At 39.8% G+C, this 19,405-nt stretch overlaps 1 protein-coding gene across 8 annotated transcripts in view; it reads left to right on the top strand.

The window, feature by feature from the left end:
- Nucleotides 1–19,405, top strand: part of Numb (NUMB, endocytic adaptor protein) — a 127,233-nt gene that overhangs the window by 15,214 nt on the left and 92,614 nt on the right. For all 8 annotated transcript variants that reach the window (XM_013346349.2, XM_013346348.2, XM_013346352.2 and 5 more), the window contains exon 2: nucleotides 11,220–11,356. The gene's annotated coding sequence lies outside the window, so the exon portion shown is untranslated. The remainder of the gene's footprint in view (nucleotides 1–11,219; nucleotides 11,357–19,405) is intronic.

The raw sequence follows: 19,405 nt of genomic DNA, 5'->3' as shown, positions 1-19,405 counted from the left end.
TGTGTGTGTGTGTGTGTGTGTGTGTGTGTTTGTATAAAAGAGTACAGGTACTTTGATTAAACTGAGGTCTTAGAAGATTCTTTTTGTGTTCACTCTCTCCATCCCTCTTTCTTCCTCCTCCCTCTTCTTCTCCTCACTTTCTTTCAGCAGTTTTGCCTGGTTAAATAATAGATAATTATTTTGGGCTATACTCCTACAATGGACCCCAACAGACAAGGCTCTTTAAAAAAGTCCCTTTATCGTCATGCTGCACATGTAGAAGTCAGAGGACAATTTGGGGGGTTAGTTGTCTCCACCATTTGAGTCCCAGGGATCAAACTCAGGATGGCAGCTTGGCAGCAAGTATATTTGCCCCCAGAGCCACCATGCCACCCTCAGTGACACCTTTTCAGGGTGTGTGATGGATGCGGGCTGGGGCAGGTGCTCTGCCGCAGCACTGCTTCCCAGGCCAGTGTCTTGTCAGTTTCCCTTTAAACTGCTAAGAGTTTTTAAAAAGTATTAACTGTTTACCGGAATTTATGGTAGATTTTAGGAATTATTTGGTTCTCTAAAAGATTCATTAGAATTTTAATTCAGAGTATCTCAGCTATTAAAGGTAATTAGATACTTTTGTCTGGGTTATTCCTAAAATTTTCTTTATTTTTCAGCATTTTAAATGTTTCCTTTTTAATATAAGATGTATTTTTTCTTTTTCTTTTTTTTTCTGTGTGTGTGTTGTATACACAAAGGTCAGAGATCAACTTTGGGTGTCTGTTCCTGAAGATTGATCCATCTTGTATTTTGGGGCAGGATGTCTCACTAGGATCTGAAGTTTACCAGATATGTTAGGCTGCTGGCCACCTCCCTAGCTCTCAGATTATAAATTTGCGTGGCTTTTTATGTAGGTCTTAGGCATTGAAATCAGGTCCTTATGTTAGTGCGGCATGCATTTTACTAACTGAGCCATTTTTCCCAACCTGCTTTCTTGCATTTTACTAACTGAGCCATTTTTCCCAACCTGCTTTCTTTTTCTTTTTTTTTTTTGTGGTTTTTGTTTGTTTGTTTTGTTTTGTTTTGTTTTTGAGACAGGGTCTTAGCTATGCTAGAACTTATTCTGTAGACCAGATTGGCCTCAAACTCAGAGATCTGCCTGCCTCTGCCTCCCAAGTGCTGGGATTAAAGGTGTGGGCCACCACCATCCAGCAGGTAAGATTTTTGTTATCATATTTAGGTTCATGGTGTCATGAAAACAAGCATAATCTAGAGGCCACAATGAGACCTCAGTTTTCCCAAGACCTTTAGTTTTTGTTTTATTTTTGTTATAGTTGTTGTTTTGACAGGGTCTCTCAATGTAGCCCAGGCTGGCCTTGACTTGTTATCTTTTTGCCTGTATTACCCAAGTGGTGGGATTATATGTCTGGCATGGGCCTAGTTCATAATGGGGACAGTGTTGCTGGTATAGACCTTGGAGGGTATGAGTTTTGCTGTTGTAATGATTGTTACAGCTTTGGTATTAGGGTCCAGCTTTGGTGTTCAGTGAGCAGGAAGGAAGCAGAAACCTCACAGAAGGTATGATGCAGCTATGTTGATCTCTTTCAAACATGCCTGCAGACCTTCCTGTAGGTGAGCAACCTGTTTATACTCACTTGATCATGTTCTCAATTTTGTTTTATGTTTTAACACAAAGAGAATTTTATAAACATGGTTTTTAATAACGCTGCATTTTCTAAGAATGCAACTACTGTGTAAACTAAGGACAAACTGTACTTTGTTTTGTTCTGGGCTTTACAAGACTTGTTTGCTTCTTAAGAAATCTTACTCTCAGGCTGGAGAGATGGCTCAGAGGGTAAGAGCATTGCCTGCTCTTCCAAAGGTCCTGAGTTCAATTCCCAGCAACCACATGGTGGCTCACAACCATCTGTAATGGGGTCTGGTGCCCTCTTCTGGCCTTCAGGCATATACACAGACAGAATATTGTATACATAATAAATAAATAAATATTTTAAAAAAAGAAATCTTACTCTCAATGGCCTTGTTCTGATTGTCCCATTCAACTCATTTGTCTCACTCTTCAATTTTGGTTATCATATTCATGGCAATTTGATAACATATAAGTACAAGCATTTATTTCCTTAATAATACAAACACTGGTTGGCCATACCTGAGTACTTACATATTAAAGTTATTGAGGTGGAGATTGCTTTCCATTTTTGTTCTTAAATGATATTAGGCATTAGATCGTTGTTTTGCAATATCTCATCATACTTCCCAAGCTCATGATTTTCAGGGCTCCTGCTGCAGCCTCTGTAGCACCTGGGGACCACAGGTGCATGCCATTATACCTTATATTAATCTTTAGGATAGGGGACTGAAGAGATGACTCAGCAGTTAAGAGCATATACTGCTCTAGCAGAGGATCCAAGTTCAATCCCTGCACCGTGTCAAGTAGCTCATAGCTACAAGTAACTCCAGCTCCAAGGGCATTCCATGCCTCTGGCCTCTGTGGCCGCCTGTACTCCACATGCATGTACCCACACAGAGGCATGCACAATACATGTAAAAATAAAACATTATCCAGGTGGTGGTGGCACATGCCTTCTGTTCCAACAATCAGGAGGCAGAGGCAGGAGGGTCTCTGAGTTGAAGGCCAACCTGGTCCATTGAGCAAGTTCCAGGACAGTCAGGTACACGGAGAAACCCTGTCTCAAAAAACCAAACTAAATAAATGAATAAATAAGCAAAACTTCAGAAAATTGATGATGGATGGATTTTCTGCTTATATAGTATTTTGACTTTGTGCCCTTTGTAGGAGAAACATGTACTAAACTGTATTTTTATAGTTACAGGGCAGTTCAGGGTACTTTTTTAGAAAGAAATAAGAGGTCCTCCTGCATTAATAGGTGCCTATCCATTTTTCTCCTTCCCCTCCATTCCTCTTTTTCCTTCTTGTTATAAAATGTTTTCTATGTTGGTAAAAACATGGCACTGCTTACAGAAGTAATGAAGCATGTAATAAAACTCCATACTGTCTATGAGCCTGTGTGTGGCCCAGCCTAAGAAATAACAGTGCCATTTTTCTATATTTCTCCTGATTTCCATTCGTCTTAACCACTAGAGGTTAAACTATTCAGAATTGTGCTTTGATTTTTGTTATCAACCCCTTTCTTTTATTTCAGAACCATATTATTTAATTTTATTGTCTTAAAAGATTTATGTTTAAGTGTATGTATGTCTATGTCTATATGTATGCCTGTGCACTTGAGTGCAGGTGACTGTGGAGGCCAGAAGACCCCTTGGAGCTGGAGTTACAGATGGTTGTGTACCCTCAGATGTTGGTGTTGGGTACTGGACGTGGGCTCTCTTCGCAGTTCATGCTTGTAAATACCGAGCCACCTCTCTAGCCTCTAGTTTTGCTAATATTAAAATTATATCATGGAGGGGGCTGGAGAGATGGCTCAGAGGGTAAGAGCATTGCCTGCTCTTCCAAAGGTCCTGAGTTCAATTCCCAGCAACCACATGGTGGCTCACAACCATCTGTAATGAGGTCTGATGCAGACATACACACAGACAGACTATTGTATGTAAAATAAATAAATATTTTAAAAAATTATATCATGGAACGATATTATATCTACTCAAAGATTTTTGTTTACTTTCTTTTAGTCAGTATTGTGTTTTTAAGATTCAGCTACATTGGCCTGAAAGTGTAGCTCTATTGGAAGAATGCTTGCCTAGCATGCTTGGAACCTTGGGTTCAATCCCTAACACTACATAAACCATAGTAGTACAGACCTATAATGCCAGTACTCAAAAGGGAGAGGCAGGAGGTTCAGGAGTTCAAAGTCCTCTTTGGTGACATAATAAATTTGAGGCCAGCCTTGGCTACATGAGACTGTCTCAAAAACTTGTTTTCCAATTTATATTGATATTACTGTAATTCATTTTTTCAGAGCAATGTATTGTCAACTTCAATTCATTCTCCTAAAGGTGAATTTTTTTCTTATTTGGTTGCTATCACACATTTTTCATTACATCTTCTGTTGTGGAATATTATTTTAAGATGTGTTACATTTGTTTATGCTGTGGAGCATTTCTTTTAATGATGCAAAGATGTGTTGCATTCTTTTATGTTGCATTTGTTTAACTCTGTGAAGCTGTGTTACTTTGCTTGCCTAAAACACCTGATTGGTCTAATAAAGAGCTGAACACCCAATAGTGAGGCAAGAGAAAGGGTAGGTTTGGCTGGCAGGAAGAGAGAATAAATAGAAGGGGAAAAAGGATGGGGAAGCAAGAGAGATCAAGGAGCTAGAAAAGAAGAGGCCAGCCACCCAGCCACCCAGCTAACCACGGAGTAAGAGTGAAAATCGGATTACAGAAGTAAGAAAAGGAAAAAGCCCAGAGGCAAAAGGTAGATGGGATAATTTAAGTTAATAAAGCTGGCAAGAAACAAGGCAAGCTAAGGCCGGGCATTTATAAATAAGTCTCTCCATGTGTATTCGTTTGGGAGCTGTGTGGTGGGCCCCTCCAAAACACCAAAAGAGTAAATTGAAACAACAGCCACAGTTTTCAGGTACATATGGACAAGAATTTTTCTTCTACAATGAATTAAAAACTTTCTTTTCCCAATAGGCATTGTCTATGTAGTAGTAGGCTGTCCTCAGACTTGTGACCTTCTCACCTTGGCTTTCAGTCTGAAATGCTGGGATTGCAGGCACACTATGTTGAATTATAAGTGTTTTTGACTGATTTCTTCTTTACTCATGGAGTTAAAGCAAATTGTAAGTTATTATTCATTGTGCATGTGGAATGCACTGATTTTTCCTCCATGATTCCTCTCCTTAATGCTTGTTGCAACCTAAATAATTTCTTTTTAAAGATTTCACAGGTGATTTTACCAGTTGAAGTCCTGGTATTCTTTGGAGAGAGAATGCTTTTGCTGCATAAGTTGTTAAGAGGACAGCATCCCAGGAAATTTGTACCTAAGCTGCAACATTGCTCCCGTACCTAGAAACTTTCAGTTCTTGGGCCTAGTGGAGTTTCAGCTAGGCCTGTATTTGAATTTAGTTCTTAAGTATCTCTGTTTATTTGATGAAATGAGTTTCTGAGATATGCCCTAAGTAGGTAGGGTAATACCAGAGTCACACCATTCTTTGAGGCTGTGAGGGGCAAGATAGCATTGTTTTCAGGTCTGTATATGTTTGTGTGTATTTGGCATTCCTCGGGCACTCACCAAGCAGAGTAGGCCAACTGTCTGGGGAACTCTAGTGATCTTCCTGATGACTCCCCTCCAGCACTGGGAATACAAGCATGGAGCCCCATGTCCAGGTTTTTGTTTGTTGGTATTTTTGGTTTTTGTTTTAGTTTTACTTGGCTTCTGGGGACCAAACTCTGGTCCTTATGCTTGCCTAATTCTCCTCTTTTTGAGACAGGTTCTCAGTATTAGCTTGGGTTGTTCTCCTTCCTAGTGTTGGGTGCACTTGTGGAGGTCAAGGACAGTTTGCAAGAGTTACTTCTTTCCTTCCACCATTTGGGTTGTGCAAATCAAATTCAGGTTGTCAGCTTGGCAACAAACACCTTTACTTGCTGAGCCATCATGCCAGCCCCTATTTGAATTTTTGAAGCAAGGTCTCACATATTCCAGGGTAACCTCTAACCTACTGTAGTCAAGAATGACCTTGAACTTCTGATTTTGCAATCTATTCTTTTTTTTTTCCAAGAAGGTTTCTCTGTGTAGCCCTGGCCATTATTTTGTTTTGTTTTCTTTTAAGGAAAATAAACTATCTTTTTTCATTAAACATAACAATCCAAGTTCCCACGCTCTCCTCCCCATTCTCTCCACACACTCTTCTACCCCACCCCCATCCACTCCTTAGAGAGGGTAAGGCACTTTGCTTTGGGGAAGGTCCAAAGTGCTCCTTACTGATCTAGGCTGAACAAGGTATTCATCCAAAGAGAATAGGTTCCCAAAAAGCCAGTACAAGCAGTAGGGAAAAATCCTGGTGCCGTTGCCAGTGACCCCTTAATCTGCCCAAGCCATGCAACTGTCAGCTGCATTCAGAGGAACTTGTTTGGTCCTGTGCTTATTCCTTCCCAGTCTGATTGGTGTTGGTGAGCTCCCATTAGCTCAGGTAAACTGTTTCAGTGGGTGTACCCATCATGGTCTTGACCTCTTTGCTCATATTCTCATTTCTCCCACTCTTCAACTTTGGGAGCTCAGTGCCCTGACTTTTTTTTTTTTTTTTGGTTTTTTTCAAGACAGGGTTTTTCTGTAGCTTTGGAGCCTGTCCTGGAACTAGCTTTTGTAGACCAGGCTGGCCTCGAACTCACAGAGATCCGCCTGCCTCTCGAGTGTTGGGATTAAAGGCGTGCCACCCATCCCTGACTATTCTTGAACTCAAACCACCTGCCTCTGCCTCCTGAGTGCTGGGATTCAAAGTATCTACCACCACCAAAACCCCTACTATCTTCACCTTGTAAAAGCTGAGATTACAGGAGCCATTTACCACCTCACCTACATACCAGGTATTTACTAGGTGTTTATATGGTGCTGGAGATTGAACCTAGAGTTACTTAGGCAAGCACTCTTATCAAATGTGAAACATCCCAGCCTCTGGTATCGATTTTTCAATATAAAAACTAGACAGAAGTTTCTGTCCCACCTAGTCTTGTAGCCGTTCAGTCCCAACAAAACAAACAGATGATTATATTAATTATAAACTGTTTGGCCTATTAGCTCAGGTTTATTATTAACTTGCTCTTACAAACTAAATTAACCCATAATTCTTGTCTATGTTTAGCCACATGGTTTAGTGCCTTTTCTCAGTAAGGCATTCATCTTGCTTTCTCTCTATCAGGCTGGTGACTGCATCACTTGCCTTTCTTCTTCCCAAAATTCTTAGTCCCCCCTAAACTTCCTGCCTCGCTACTGGCCAATCAGTATTTTATTAAACTAATAAAAGTGACAAATCTTTCCAGTGTACAAGAGCATTATCCCACAGCAAAAAACCTTTGTGCTTATGCTAAGTTAGTTTGCTTTTTACTGATTTCTAAATAATAGGGCTCTTACTTCTTTATTCCTGGTTAAGTTTAGATAAGATGTGGTAGATGGAGATGTTTGTTTGTTCTTATTTTTTGTATTTGTCTTAATTAAAGGCTCTTGAAGTGTGTATTTTGATTGGTATTTCTGTGGTACCAGTTATTTTATCCATTTCTAGTCTCTAAATCAAATATTTGTCTTTTAATTGCATATAATCTTTATGTTCTCTCTCCTTCCTCCCTCCCCCTTTGCTTTCACAAGTAGTGACAAGTGCTCTGATGTCATCATCTCCTTTCCTTTTGTTAAGATCTGAACGCACTTTTCATTTTGAAGACCCTAACCATACCCTCTACATTTGTGTGTACACGTTCTTTCTGGACGTGTACATACTGAAGTTCTTTATGTTCTGAGTTGAGGGGATCATCTGATGTCTACTTTGTTCTTTCTACAAAAACTATTTTACTATATGTATGTGTGCACGTGTGTGTGTAGGTATATGTGTGTATGAAGGCCAGAGGTCGGTGTCAGGAATCTTCCTTCTTTTTCTTTTTTCCAGACAGGATCTTTTGCTGAATTAGAGCGACTGACTAGAAATGTTGGCCAATGGGCCCGTCTCCTACTACAGATACCTGACACAGCCCTGGCTGGCTTTTTATGTGTATGCTTAGGGTCTAGATGCTTCAGATCTCATGCATTTCTCCAGACCCGCTACAGAGTTTTGACTGGCTCTGTTTTCTTTTTGAAAACAAGTCAGGTTCCTGGACTTAGGAAATTTATGATGAATTTTTTTTCTTTTTAGGAAAGAAAATTGTGAAGTCTATGCAATCTTAGCTAGAGAGCCTTTGTCTTATTTTTTATTTGCATGTGTGTATGGGTTTATGAGTGTACACATAGGTATGTGCAGGTGTTTGTGGAGGTTAGCGGGTTTTGTTTTGTTTTTTTTGTTTTTGAAATGACAATAAAGAGGCTTCACATATTTTGCTGTTACAGAAACAGAAGGGAAATGTTGTCATGGAAGAATGTGAAATTTATCCCAGAACTGTAAATGTCTACTTTTGGTGTTAAGTTTGGTCAAATACATGTCAGGTATTCTAACTAGCACTGTGGTTTCTTACATTTCTGAAAAGCAATTGTCGTGCCTATTATCATTTCTTTGTGGTGGTTTTTTTTTTCTTTTCAAGACAGGGTTTCTCTGTATTTCTGGAATCTATCTTGGAACATGTTCTCCTGACTCTGCCTCTCGAATGCTGGGATTAAAGGTGTGCACCACTACCGCCTGACTTCTCTAGTGTTTTATTACTATATTTAGTCTATTTTATAATGCAGCCATTAAAATTGAAAATAAAGTATCAAAAACATTAGTCTGTTGAAGAATTAGGCCAAATGAAGAAACGAACTGAAACACATTGTTGTCTAAAACTAATTGCAAATTACACTTGAAGTTGTTTTGGTAGTGGAATGAAGTTCCGCTGTTGTTCTCCTTTTATAACTTATCTGAGAGTAGGTGGCTGTGCAAAACAAATTGTTAGTGCTACTCAGCTGTTAGCTCTGCTTCGTTTCTCCTTCCAGGACACATGAGCCTTTCTGTGTACTTGTAAACTCAAGGTAATGAAAGAGAGCTGGGATTCAACTCAGTGGTAGGCCCCAGATTCAGTTCTCAGTACCCCAAAAGAGGTAGGGAGTGGAGAAAGAGAGGAAGAAAATTACAAATACCCCACATCATCATCAGTAATAGTATTTTGCAGTGCTGGGGACTGAACCCAGGGCTTTTTGTGCATGTGCATGCTGAATAAATAAATATTCATCCCCTGGTTAACTTTGTGTGTCAGTTCAGTGTTGCCGTGCCACATTAGAAGGTCTTTGAGAGCACTATGGATTTATCTTTAGCCCACATAATAAAAAGCTCTATGTTCTGCTAACAAAATTATTTGCAGCAAATGTTTCCAGTTATATAAATAAAATTAGTTTAAAGAAATAAAGGGCTTTACAGTCAGGTATCCTGATCTGTTTTATTTTATTATTTATTTTTTTAAGATCAAACAACTATTTTTTATTGAAAATAGATTTTTCATACAATATGTTGATTTCAATTTCCCTTTCCCAACTCCTTCCCATCAACCCACTATCATTAGAAAAAGAATAAGCATCTAGAAAAAAAATAAAAATATTAGCCGGGTGGTGGTGGCGCACGCCTTTAATCCCAGCACTTGGGAGGCAGAGGCAGGTGGATCTCTGTGAGTTCGAGACCAGCCTGGTCTACAAGAGCTAGTTCCAGGACAGGCTCCAAAGCCACAGAGAAACCCTGTCTCGAAAAAACAAAAAAAAAAATATTAACAGTCTCAGCCCCACTGTTTAGTAGTTTTGTGATCTTGGAAGTTCCTAAACTCACTGTACCTCAGTTTTCCTAGTTGCAAAATGAACTAATGTATTAATACCTCATTTTATGAGCCTTCAGGATAAAGGACTTAACTCATAGAAATTGTCTAGGAGAAACTGTCAACTAGTACCCAATAAATGTTAGCTGCTGCCAACCTTTTTATTCTGAAACAACACCATTATATCATTTATGATAAATTTGTGTTGCTTCTTAACACAGGCATATTTTAATTCCAGTGTGATGAATGTGGCTAATTAGACTACATACTAAAAATTACTGTTGGGTAAAAGCCCTAAGCATGTTTACTTTCAGATTTTGTACCGGCTAGTGTTCTGTTAACTTGAAACAAGCCAGAGTTGTTTGAGAAGAGAACCTCAGTTGAGAAAGTCCCCCCACTAGACCGGCCTGTGGGCAAGCTTGTTCACAGTGTGTTTTCTTGATTAATGATTGATGTGGGAGGGTCTAGCCTACTACAGGTGGTGCCACCCCTAGGCCAGTGGTGAATAAGCCAAGGAGGCAAGCCAGTGTGTAGTGTTCCTTCATAACCACTGCTTCAGTTGCTGCCCTGACTTCCCCAGATGGGCTAAAGCTGAAAGCTGAAATAAACCCTTTCTTCCCTAAATTGCTCTTTGGTCATGGTATTTATCACAGCAATAGAAACTCTTAAGATTGAATTCATAACTTTTTTGTTGTTTTGTTTTGAGACAAGATCTTATATATATAGCCTAGACTGCCTTTGAATTCACTGTGGAGTTGAGGATGACTTTGAACTGATTCTCCTGCCTCCATCTCCATTGTACTGGAATTATAGGCATGGATCACTTGATATATTGAGACAGGTTCTCCCTCTGTAGCTCCGGCTGGCTTGGAGCGTACTGTGAAGTCCAGACTGGCTGTCCCCCACTTGGGTGTGGTATCTGATCTAATGCCTGTAGTCCCAGCAGTGGACTCTTACAGCTGTTTTGACTCTGTCACGACATTTAAAAAAACAACTACTACTATGTTGTCTCTCATACTATAATGAAAGAATTTAACCTGGAAAACTAGGAACGGTAACTCATATTAAGCACAGTTGAAACTTGATACATATTGTCTTGTCATACTTGGCTCCTGTTTAGGTGAATTTCTGGATTTTAGGAATTGCTGATTTAATCTTCTCTTTTAAAGAAAGAACTGCACCGAGGGGTGTATCAGAGCTCTTAAAGCAGAGTAGAATAACAACTGAGTCTAGACCCAGACCCTCCAAATTGTAATCCTATCTCCTCAGTTTCCATCACATGAGAATTTGTGGTATAAAGAATCAGGCACAGAAAATCCATGTCTTAATTAAAATCAGTAGTTGCTCGTAAGAAAGTAGAGATGGGGCTGGGTAAGATAGGCACACCTGTAATCCTAGTACTTGGATCACAAGGTTTAGACTGGCCTGGGTTCATAGGGCGACAACCCTTAAAAAAAACAAAAAACAAAAGAGTATTCCCTCTCTATTTTAACATGATCTGACTCCCGTTCTTAGTGAAACTTGTTTCTGTGTGCCTTAAGAGGCTGTTATTTTCTTTCAGCCTGTACATTTTTATTTATTGCATATGTGTGTATGCATGTGTGTACATGATAGGGGTGTGTACCACAGTGTGCCTGTGGAAGACAATGGGAAACTGGAGAATTGATTCTCTGATTCTACTGTGGGTTCAGGGATTAAACTCAGTGGAAAAGGCTTGCACTTTTTCCACTGGGCAATCTTGCCAGCTGCCTTTTCAGTTTGTGGAGGTAGATTACGAGGGATTGAAATTAAAAAGAGGTATCTATATTTAGAATTTTCTTTCCTTGCAGTTTTCAGATTTTGGAGCCTAAGGAACATTTTCCAGGGGAGATTGCCAGTACAGCCACTTTGGCAACCAAAATCTTGATACGTAGCCACAGACTGGAATATTGGTGGGCCACAGTACTCAGAAATCTTCTTCATACAGGTAGGTGGAAGACAGTGTGAAATGGAAACATGGGTTATTAACTGCTGGAAAAGTCCTTCCTACCTTTTTTTTCTAAATTCCATTTTATGTGTATGGGTATTTTGCCTGCATGTATGTCTGTGTACCATGTGCATGCCTGGTACCTGATGAGACCAGAAGAGTGCAGTCCATCTCCTGAAATTGGAGTTATAGGTTATTTTGAACTACCATGTGGGTGCTGGGAATCATACCTGGGTCTAGAAGAGCAGCCAGAGCTGTCTCTCTAGCACTCTTCCTATTTTTTGTTAGATTAACTAGTTAACTGTCTTTACATTTTTTTAAGATAATTTTTTTTAAGATTTATTTATTATGTATACAACATTCTGCCTCCATGTATGCCCGCACGCCAGAAGAGGGCACCAAATCTCATTACAGATGGTTGTGAGCCACCATATGGTTGCTGGGAATTGAACTCAGGACCTTTGGAAGAGCAGCCAGTGCTCTTAACCGCTGAGCCGTCTCTCCAGTCCCCTGTCTTTACATTTTTAACCTTTTTTTCTAAAAACAAAGCATCCAACTCTTAGATAGTGGGTAATATACTTTTTGTGTTATAAAATATTTGTGAAGATATTAGTGATAAAACTTAGGGCAGTTTTGTTTTTTTAGCATTTTCAAATGTATTTATGAATTTATATGACAGTTACGGATTTTCTTACAAATTATTGTAGATTTAGTAGTTTTTAAAGCATCAATCTATCATCAATTATCTATTTTTTGTTTGTTTGTTTTTTCGAGATGGTTTTTCTGTAGCTTTGGAGCCTGTTCTAAAACTAGCTCTTGTAGACCAGGCTGGCCTCGAACTCACAGAGATCCACCTGCCTCTGCCTCTCGAGTGCTGGGATTAAAGACGTGCACCACTACCGCCCAGGCCTGTCCCTCTTCTCAATAAACTCCACACTCAAGCTCTCTCTGCATAGCATATTCTGTCACCTGCCTTGGTCCTCCACCCTGAACTGCCAAGGTCTCACTCATGCAGTATCTTAGCAACCACAGCTCAGCCAACACAATTTTTATTTTTATTTTTTTCTATTAATATTTATTGACTCTACATTTTTCTCTGCTCCCCTCCATGCCTCTTCCCTCCCCTCTTCAATCTTCCCCCTAGGTCCCCATGCTCCCAATTTACTCAGGAGATCTTGTCTTTTTCTACTTCCCATGTAGATTAGATCTATATAAGTCTCTCTTAGTGTCCGCATTGTTATCTAAATTCTCTGGGATTATGGTTTGTAGGCTGGTTTTCTTTGCTTTATGTTTGAAAACCACCTATGAGTAGGTACATGTGATAATTGTCTTTCTGTGTCTGGGTTACCTCACTCAAAATAATGTTTTCTAGCTCTATCCATTTTCCTGAAAAATTGAAACTGTCGTTATTTTTTTCTGCTGTGTAGTACTCCATTGTGTAAATGTACCACATTTTCTTTATCCATTCTTCGGTCGAGGGGCATTTAGGTTGTTTCCAGGTTCTGACTATGACAAACAAAGCTGCTGTGAACATAGTTGAGCACATGTCCTTGTGGCACGATTGAGCATCCTTTGAATATATATTCAAAAGTGGTATTACTGGGTCTTGAGGAAGGTTGTTTCCTAATTTTCTGAGAAATTGCCACACTGACCTCCAAAGGGGTTGTACCAGTTTGCATTCCCACCAGCAATGCAGAAGTGTTCCCTTTTCCCCACAACCTCTCCAGCATAAGTTGTCATCAGTGATTTTGATCTTGGCCATTCTTACTGGTATAAGATGGAATCTCAGAGTTATTTTGATTTGCATTTCTCTGATGACTAAGGATGTTGAGCATTTCCTTAAGTGTCTTTCAGCCATTTGAGATTCGTCTGTGGAGAGTTCATGTTTAGTTTTGTACCCCATTTTTATTAAATTATTTGTTCTTTTGATGTCAAGTTTCTTGAGTTCTTTGTATATTTTGGAGATCAGACCTCTGTCTGATGTGGGGTTAGTGAAGATCTTTTCCCATTCTGTAGGCTGTCACTTTCTCTTGTTGATTGTGTCCTTAGCTTTACAGAAGCTTCTCAGTTTCGGGAGGTCCCATTTATTGTTTCTCTCTGTGTCTGTGCTGCTGGGGTTATATTTAGGAAGTGGTTCCCTGTGCCAATGAGTTCAAGTGTACTTCCCACTTTCTCTTCTATAAGGTTCAGTGTGTCTGGCTTTATGTTGAGGTCTTTGATCCATTTGGACTTGAGTTTTGTGCATGGTGATAGATATGGGTCTGTTTTCATTCTCCAACATGTTGATATCCAGTTATGCCAGCACCACTTGTTAAATATGCTTTCTTTTTTTCATTTAATATTTTTTGCTTCTTTATCAAAGATCAGGTGTTCAAAGATGTATAGATTGATATCCAGGTCTTCTATTCAGTTCCATTGGTCCTCCTGTCTGTTCTTATGTCAGTGCCAGGCTGTTTTCAGTACTGTAGCTCTGTAATAGAGTTTGAAGTCAGGGATTGTGATGCCTCCAGAAATTCTTTTATTGTACAGGATTGTTTTGGCTATCCTGGGTTTTTTGCTTTTCCATATGAAATGAGTACACTTCTTTTGAGGATTTTTGAAGAATTTTGCATGGATTTTGATGGGCATTGCATTAAATCTGTAGATTGCTTTTGGTAAGATTGCCTGTCTATTTTGTTTTGAGATAGGGTCTTACTCTGTAGCCCTGGCTGGCCTACAATTCATTATGTAGTCCATGCTGGCCTTTAACTCACGGCATTTCACCTGCTTATGCCTCTTGAGTGCTGAGATAAAAGGTGTGCGTCACCATACCTGGCAGGCATGTTTGTTTTGCTTATATATGTCCGCAATTTGATTAAGATTCTTGATGGGTTTGCTAGTCCTCATTAACGTGGTATGAGGTGAGGTAGCTAGGGGTATGACTCAGTGGCTAAGAACTGGAATCATTTGAATGCTTGTTCGCTCCTGTGTCTGGTAGTGAATGCTGACTTGGCCAAGTCCTCAGCCTGGGCTGTTAGCCAGAACACCTATACTACACTTCTCCTTGTGACTGTTTGGCTTTCTCACAGCATGGTTCCTAGACTCAAGAAAGAACATCCTGAGAGAGGAGGATGAAGGCACATGATTTACTTTACTTAGCTTGGAAGTCACATAGTATTACTTCATTCTGCTTTTTCAGAAGTTAAAAAGTCAATGTAGGTTAGAATTGGGAAGTGACACAACCCTACCCCTTGAAGGCAAAACTATCAGCATCACATTGTAAGAGCATTTTATAGGGAGTCAGCTTTTCTTGTCATCTTTCAGAGATATGATTTGTCACTGTTTGTACTTTTTTAAAATATTTATTTGTTTATTTATTTATTATATATACAGTGTTCTGCCTGCATGTATGCCTGCACTCCAGAAGAGGGCACCAGATCTCATTACAGATGGCTGTGAGCCACCATATGGCTGCTGGGAATTGAACTCAGGACCTCTGGAAGAGCAGTTAGTGCTCTTAACCCCTGAGCCATCTCTCCAGCCCCATTGTTTGTATCTTTAAGATTATTTAGTGTGTGTGTGTGTGTGTGTGTGTGTGTGTGTGTGTGTGTGTGTGTGTGTTTGGCAGGGGTGCATAAGTGCCACAGCACACATGTGGAAGTCGGAGGACAATTTTTAGGAGTAAGGTCTCTCCTTCTGCTCTGGGTAACCTTGGCATTGAACTCAGGTTGTCAGGTTTGGCAGTATGCACCTTTTTCCACTGAACCATCTAACAGACCCAGATAAATAATTTAGTTCATGCAGCCACAGATTTGATCCCCAGTACTGAACCTTAGCTATTCAGATATGGTGGCATGCACGGAGACAGGAGGATTGAGGGTTTAAGGTCACCCTGCCTGGCTATAAAGTATGACCCTCATCTCAAAAACCAAAGAAAGAGTTGAGATTGAAGAGATGACACAGTGGTTAAGAACACTTGTTGCTCTTGCAGAGGACCCAGGTTCATTTCCCAACACCCACATAGTGACTTATAGCCATTTATAATTCCAGTTCCATAGGATCTGATGCCTTCTTCTGACCGTCTTTGGCACCAGACGTATTGCATGGTGCAATACATACATGCCTGCACGATACTCATACACATAAAATAAATCAATCTTAAGAAAAGCTTAAGCTGGGCATGGTGGGGCACACCTCAGAGTCAGAGGCAGGCCCGTCTCTTGAGTTCCAGGACAGCCAAGGCTACATACTGAAACCTTGTCTTGAAAAACCAGACAAACAACCTCCCTCTCAAAAAACAAACAAACAAACAAAAACAGGAAAGCTTGGGGCCTCAGATCTGACAAAGAGTCACAGGTAAGTGGGGGCACTGAGACTGGGAACAATAAATTGTCTCTTTCAGGGAAGAGCCCTCACTTGGTTTTCTAATACCCAGGGTCCTGAGATCATATAAGAGTATACATACTGAACAGGTTGTACTTAGGAATACATACATAGGCACACGCATGTGCACACACACACAAATGCACTAACGTATGTATATGTAGACAACAACAAAGAAGCCATACGTTTGAGAGTGAGCCAAGGAATTGCATGGGAGGAGTTGGAGGAAAGAAAGAGAAGGGAGAAGTGATGTAATTATAATAGCAAAAAAATTTTAAAAATTAAAAAGATAAAATAAAAGGTTTATTTTTAAAAACCAAAGGGGAAATATATAATAGATGAAAAAGATGAGTGTTCAATAAAAATTTGAGTTCTTCTTGTCTAAAGTTATTAGGACTTTGAAGAGGAATAAAATTGAAATATATACAATCATACATATATGATTTATAAAAAAATGTTATTAGATTGTCTTACACAGTTGAAGTCTGTCTAGTCAGTTCAGCAGTGGCTGTGCACATGCTTAGAAAGACAGATTCAAGGTACCTTCTCAGTCCAAGATGTAGGAAGTAAGAACAAGGGAGTCAGTGAGGCAGCCCAAGTCTGAGGCTGAAGGCCTGGAACTCCCCTTCAGGTACTGGTTGAGTTTGTATTGAAAGGCTAAAGAATTGGAGTCTGATGTTCAGGCAGTGGCAGCAGCAGCAGCAGCAGCAGCAGCAGCAGCAGCAGCAGCAGCAGCAGCAGCAGCAGCAGCAGACCATTCACTCAGGAAGAATGCAGTTTGCACACGCGGCCTTCCTTCCACCTTTTGTTCTGTCTTGCCACCCCGCCCCTCAGCCTGTTAGAAGTGCCACCTATATTGAGGGCAGGTTTTTTTTCTTCTTGATTGCTGCTCTGTCTACCAATCATCTCTAGAAATGTCCTCACAGACATACTTTGAAGTATGCTCTGCTAAATATTTTAGGTGTTTCTCCATCTAATGAAGTTAACAGTCAAAAGAATTGAAATGCCTAAATAGAATGAAAAGAAATAGATTTTGGATTTTATTTTGTGCTGTCAAAATAACAAATACACAATTATAATCAAAAGCAGAGATAAAAGTGTACGATAAGACAAACTATAAGATTTATAGCTTGGCCTTTGTTTTCTTCTTTTCCCAGAATATGCCAGTAATTTTATAGTCTGTTTGGAGTTTTCTTTCTTATTTTAACAATTTGTGACTTATTTGAGGAATAAGTGTCCAGTTTAAATTTGAAAAACTAGTATCAACTTAACTGCACACACCAAGTTTTTCTTGCCTCTGCTTCCTTTATAGAATTGAACAATCTTACTTGGTGAATTTCTAATGAATTAAAAAAAAAATTCAGTGGTCTTAACCTCTGAGCCATCTCTTCCACCTGAGTGTGATTCCCAGCAACTACATGGTGGCTCAAAACCATCTATAATGAGATATGGTGCCCTCTTCTGGCTGCATTGATAAATGCAGACAGAACACTGCATACATAGTAAATAAATAAATCTTTTTTAAAAACTTGGTTTAAAAAAATTCAGTGGTACAAAAAACTTATAGAGAGTTGTACAGTGGTTGGTTGGTTGTCTTATTGATGTAAGTTACCATTATATAACTTTCCTGTGTTTGAATACAGCACTATGATACTGTTAGATGCTCCAGTATTACATAGAATTAATTCTTTGTCCAGTTTTATAGTTTAGTTAGTGGAAGATAAAGGAAGGTAAGATAAGATTTATCAGAATTTTTTTGTTTTAACCTTTATTTTGAATTGGTTTTAGATTCACAAGAAGTTGTAGCAATTCAAGCAGATGAGGGAGAGGGACTTGATCGGGGGAGGGGGAGGGAAATGGGAGGCGGTGGCGGGGAGGAGGCAGAAATCCTTAATAAATAAATAAATTAAAAAAAAAAGAAAAAAAGTTGTAGCAAGAAAGCAGTGAAGTGTTCATTACCCTGTTCTTCCATAGACGTTATATATTACATATGTATAGTAGGAGTGCCAAGCCAGGAAAGTAATATTAACTGCAATTTGTTATGAAACCTTTCACATATATACAAAGTTATATAGAATAGTATGCTGAACATCTTTGTGTTCCCACGGATAACTCAGTGTCTTTTAAATTTACATTTATTTGTGTGTGTATGAGAAGAGAGACAGAGACAGAGAGACATACATAGACATGTACCCTTGATAAATGGGTGGAGGTCAGAGGACAACGTGCAGCTCACAATGGTATTTCCTTAGTGCTATTTATGTACTAAGTCAGGCCAAGTACATTTATATGGGTAATGCTATGAAATGGGTTACTGTTTTATTATCTCCCTTGTTGCAGAAAAGAAAAATGAGGTTTTGTTTTGTGTGTAAAGTTGTCCAAAGTAGTGTGTCTAATCAGCAGAGTCTGAATGTATATATTCAGTAATCACAGAGTACTAGAGACAATTATATCAAGACTACAAACACTGGGCCAGCAAGAACCCCCAGTAAGCAGAGGTGCTTACCACCAAGCCTGACTGTGGAGGTTTGAAAGAAAATGACACTTTTAAAAGTGGCACTTTTAGGTATGACTTTGTTGGAGTAGGTACAGGTTTGTTGGAGGAAGTATGTCACTATGGAGGACAGTTTTAAGGTTACCCGTGTTCAAGCTATGCCCAATGTGTCGCAGAATTGCTTCTACTGCCTGTGGATCAAGATGTAGAACTCTCAGCTCCTTCTCCAGCTCTATATCTGCCTGCATGCCACTATGTCCCACCATGATGATAATGAACCAACCTTCTGAAACTGTAAGCCAGCCATGTAGAAGGAGCTGCGAGCTGCGTCCTGCCACCCGGCTAGCTTTACATCCGAAATAATTACACGGAAACTATATTCATTTAAACACTGCCTGGCCCATTCGTTTCGGCCTTTTATTGGCTAATTCTCATATCTTGCTTTAACCCATATTTAGTAATCTGTGTAGCACCATGAGGTGGTGGCTTACCAGGAAGATTCTAACCTGCTTCTGTCTCAGAGAGGAGAGGCATGGAGTCTGACTCACTTCCCTTCTTCCCAGCATTCTGTTCTGTCTATTCCACCCACCTTTGTTCTGACCTATCAGGCCAACCAGTTTCTTTATTAATTAACCAATGAAAGCAACACATAGAAAGAAGACCACCTACATCACAGCCGCAATGGGGATTAAAGGTGTGTGCCATCACCGCCCAGCAAATGTGCATTTTTATAAGTTGGAGCTTTTGCCTTCAGGACAGCTTTCCTATGGTCCATGTGAAGGGAGTGTTGTTTCTGTTTAACAATTACAGATGCTTTGTGTCTTAGTTAAGGCTTCTATTGCTGTGATGAATTATGAGGACCAACAATAACAACTTGGGGAAGAAAGGGTTTATTTCATTTATACTTCCAGGTAACAGTTCTTTAGGGCAGGAGCCTGGCTACAGGAGCTGAAGCAGGAGCCATGGAAGGCTGCTTCTTACTGGCTTGCTCCTCATGGCTTGCTCGGCCTGTTTTCTTATAAGGTGCCATCCCAGAGATGGTACCATCCACAATGGGGTGAATCCTCCAACATCAATCGCTAATTAAGAAAATGCCCTGTAAGCTTGCCTACCGCCCTATCTTACAGGGGTCATTTCTTTTTTTCTTTCTTTCTTTTTTTTTTTTTTGGCTTTTCGAGACAGGGTTTCTCTGT

The sequence above is a fragment of the Microtus ochrogaster genome, chromosome 1, assembly GCF_000317375.1.
Source record: "Microtus ochrogaster isolate Prairie Vole_2 chromosome 1, MicOch1.0, whole genome shotgun sequence".
Taxonomy (NCBI): Eukaryota; Metazoa; Chordata; class Mammalia; order Rodentia; family Cricetidae; genus Microtus; species Microtus ochrogaster.
Note: the sequence above shows the minus strand (reverse complement) of the source record. Positions and strands in the feature narration are given on the sequence as shown.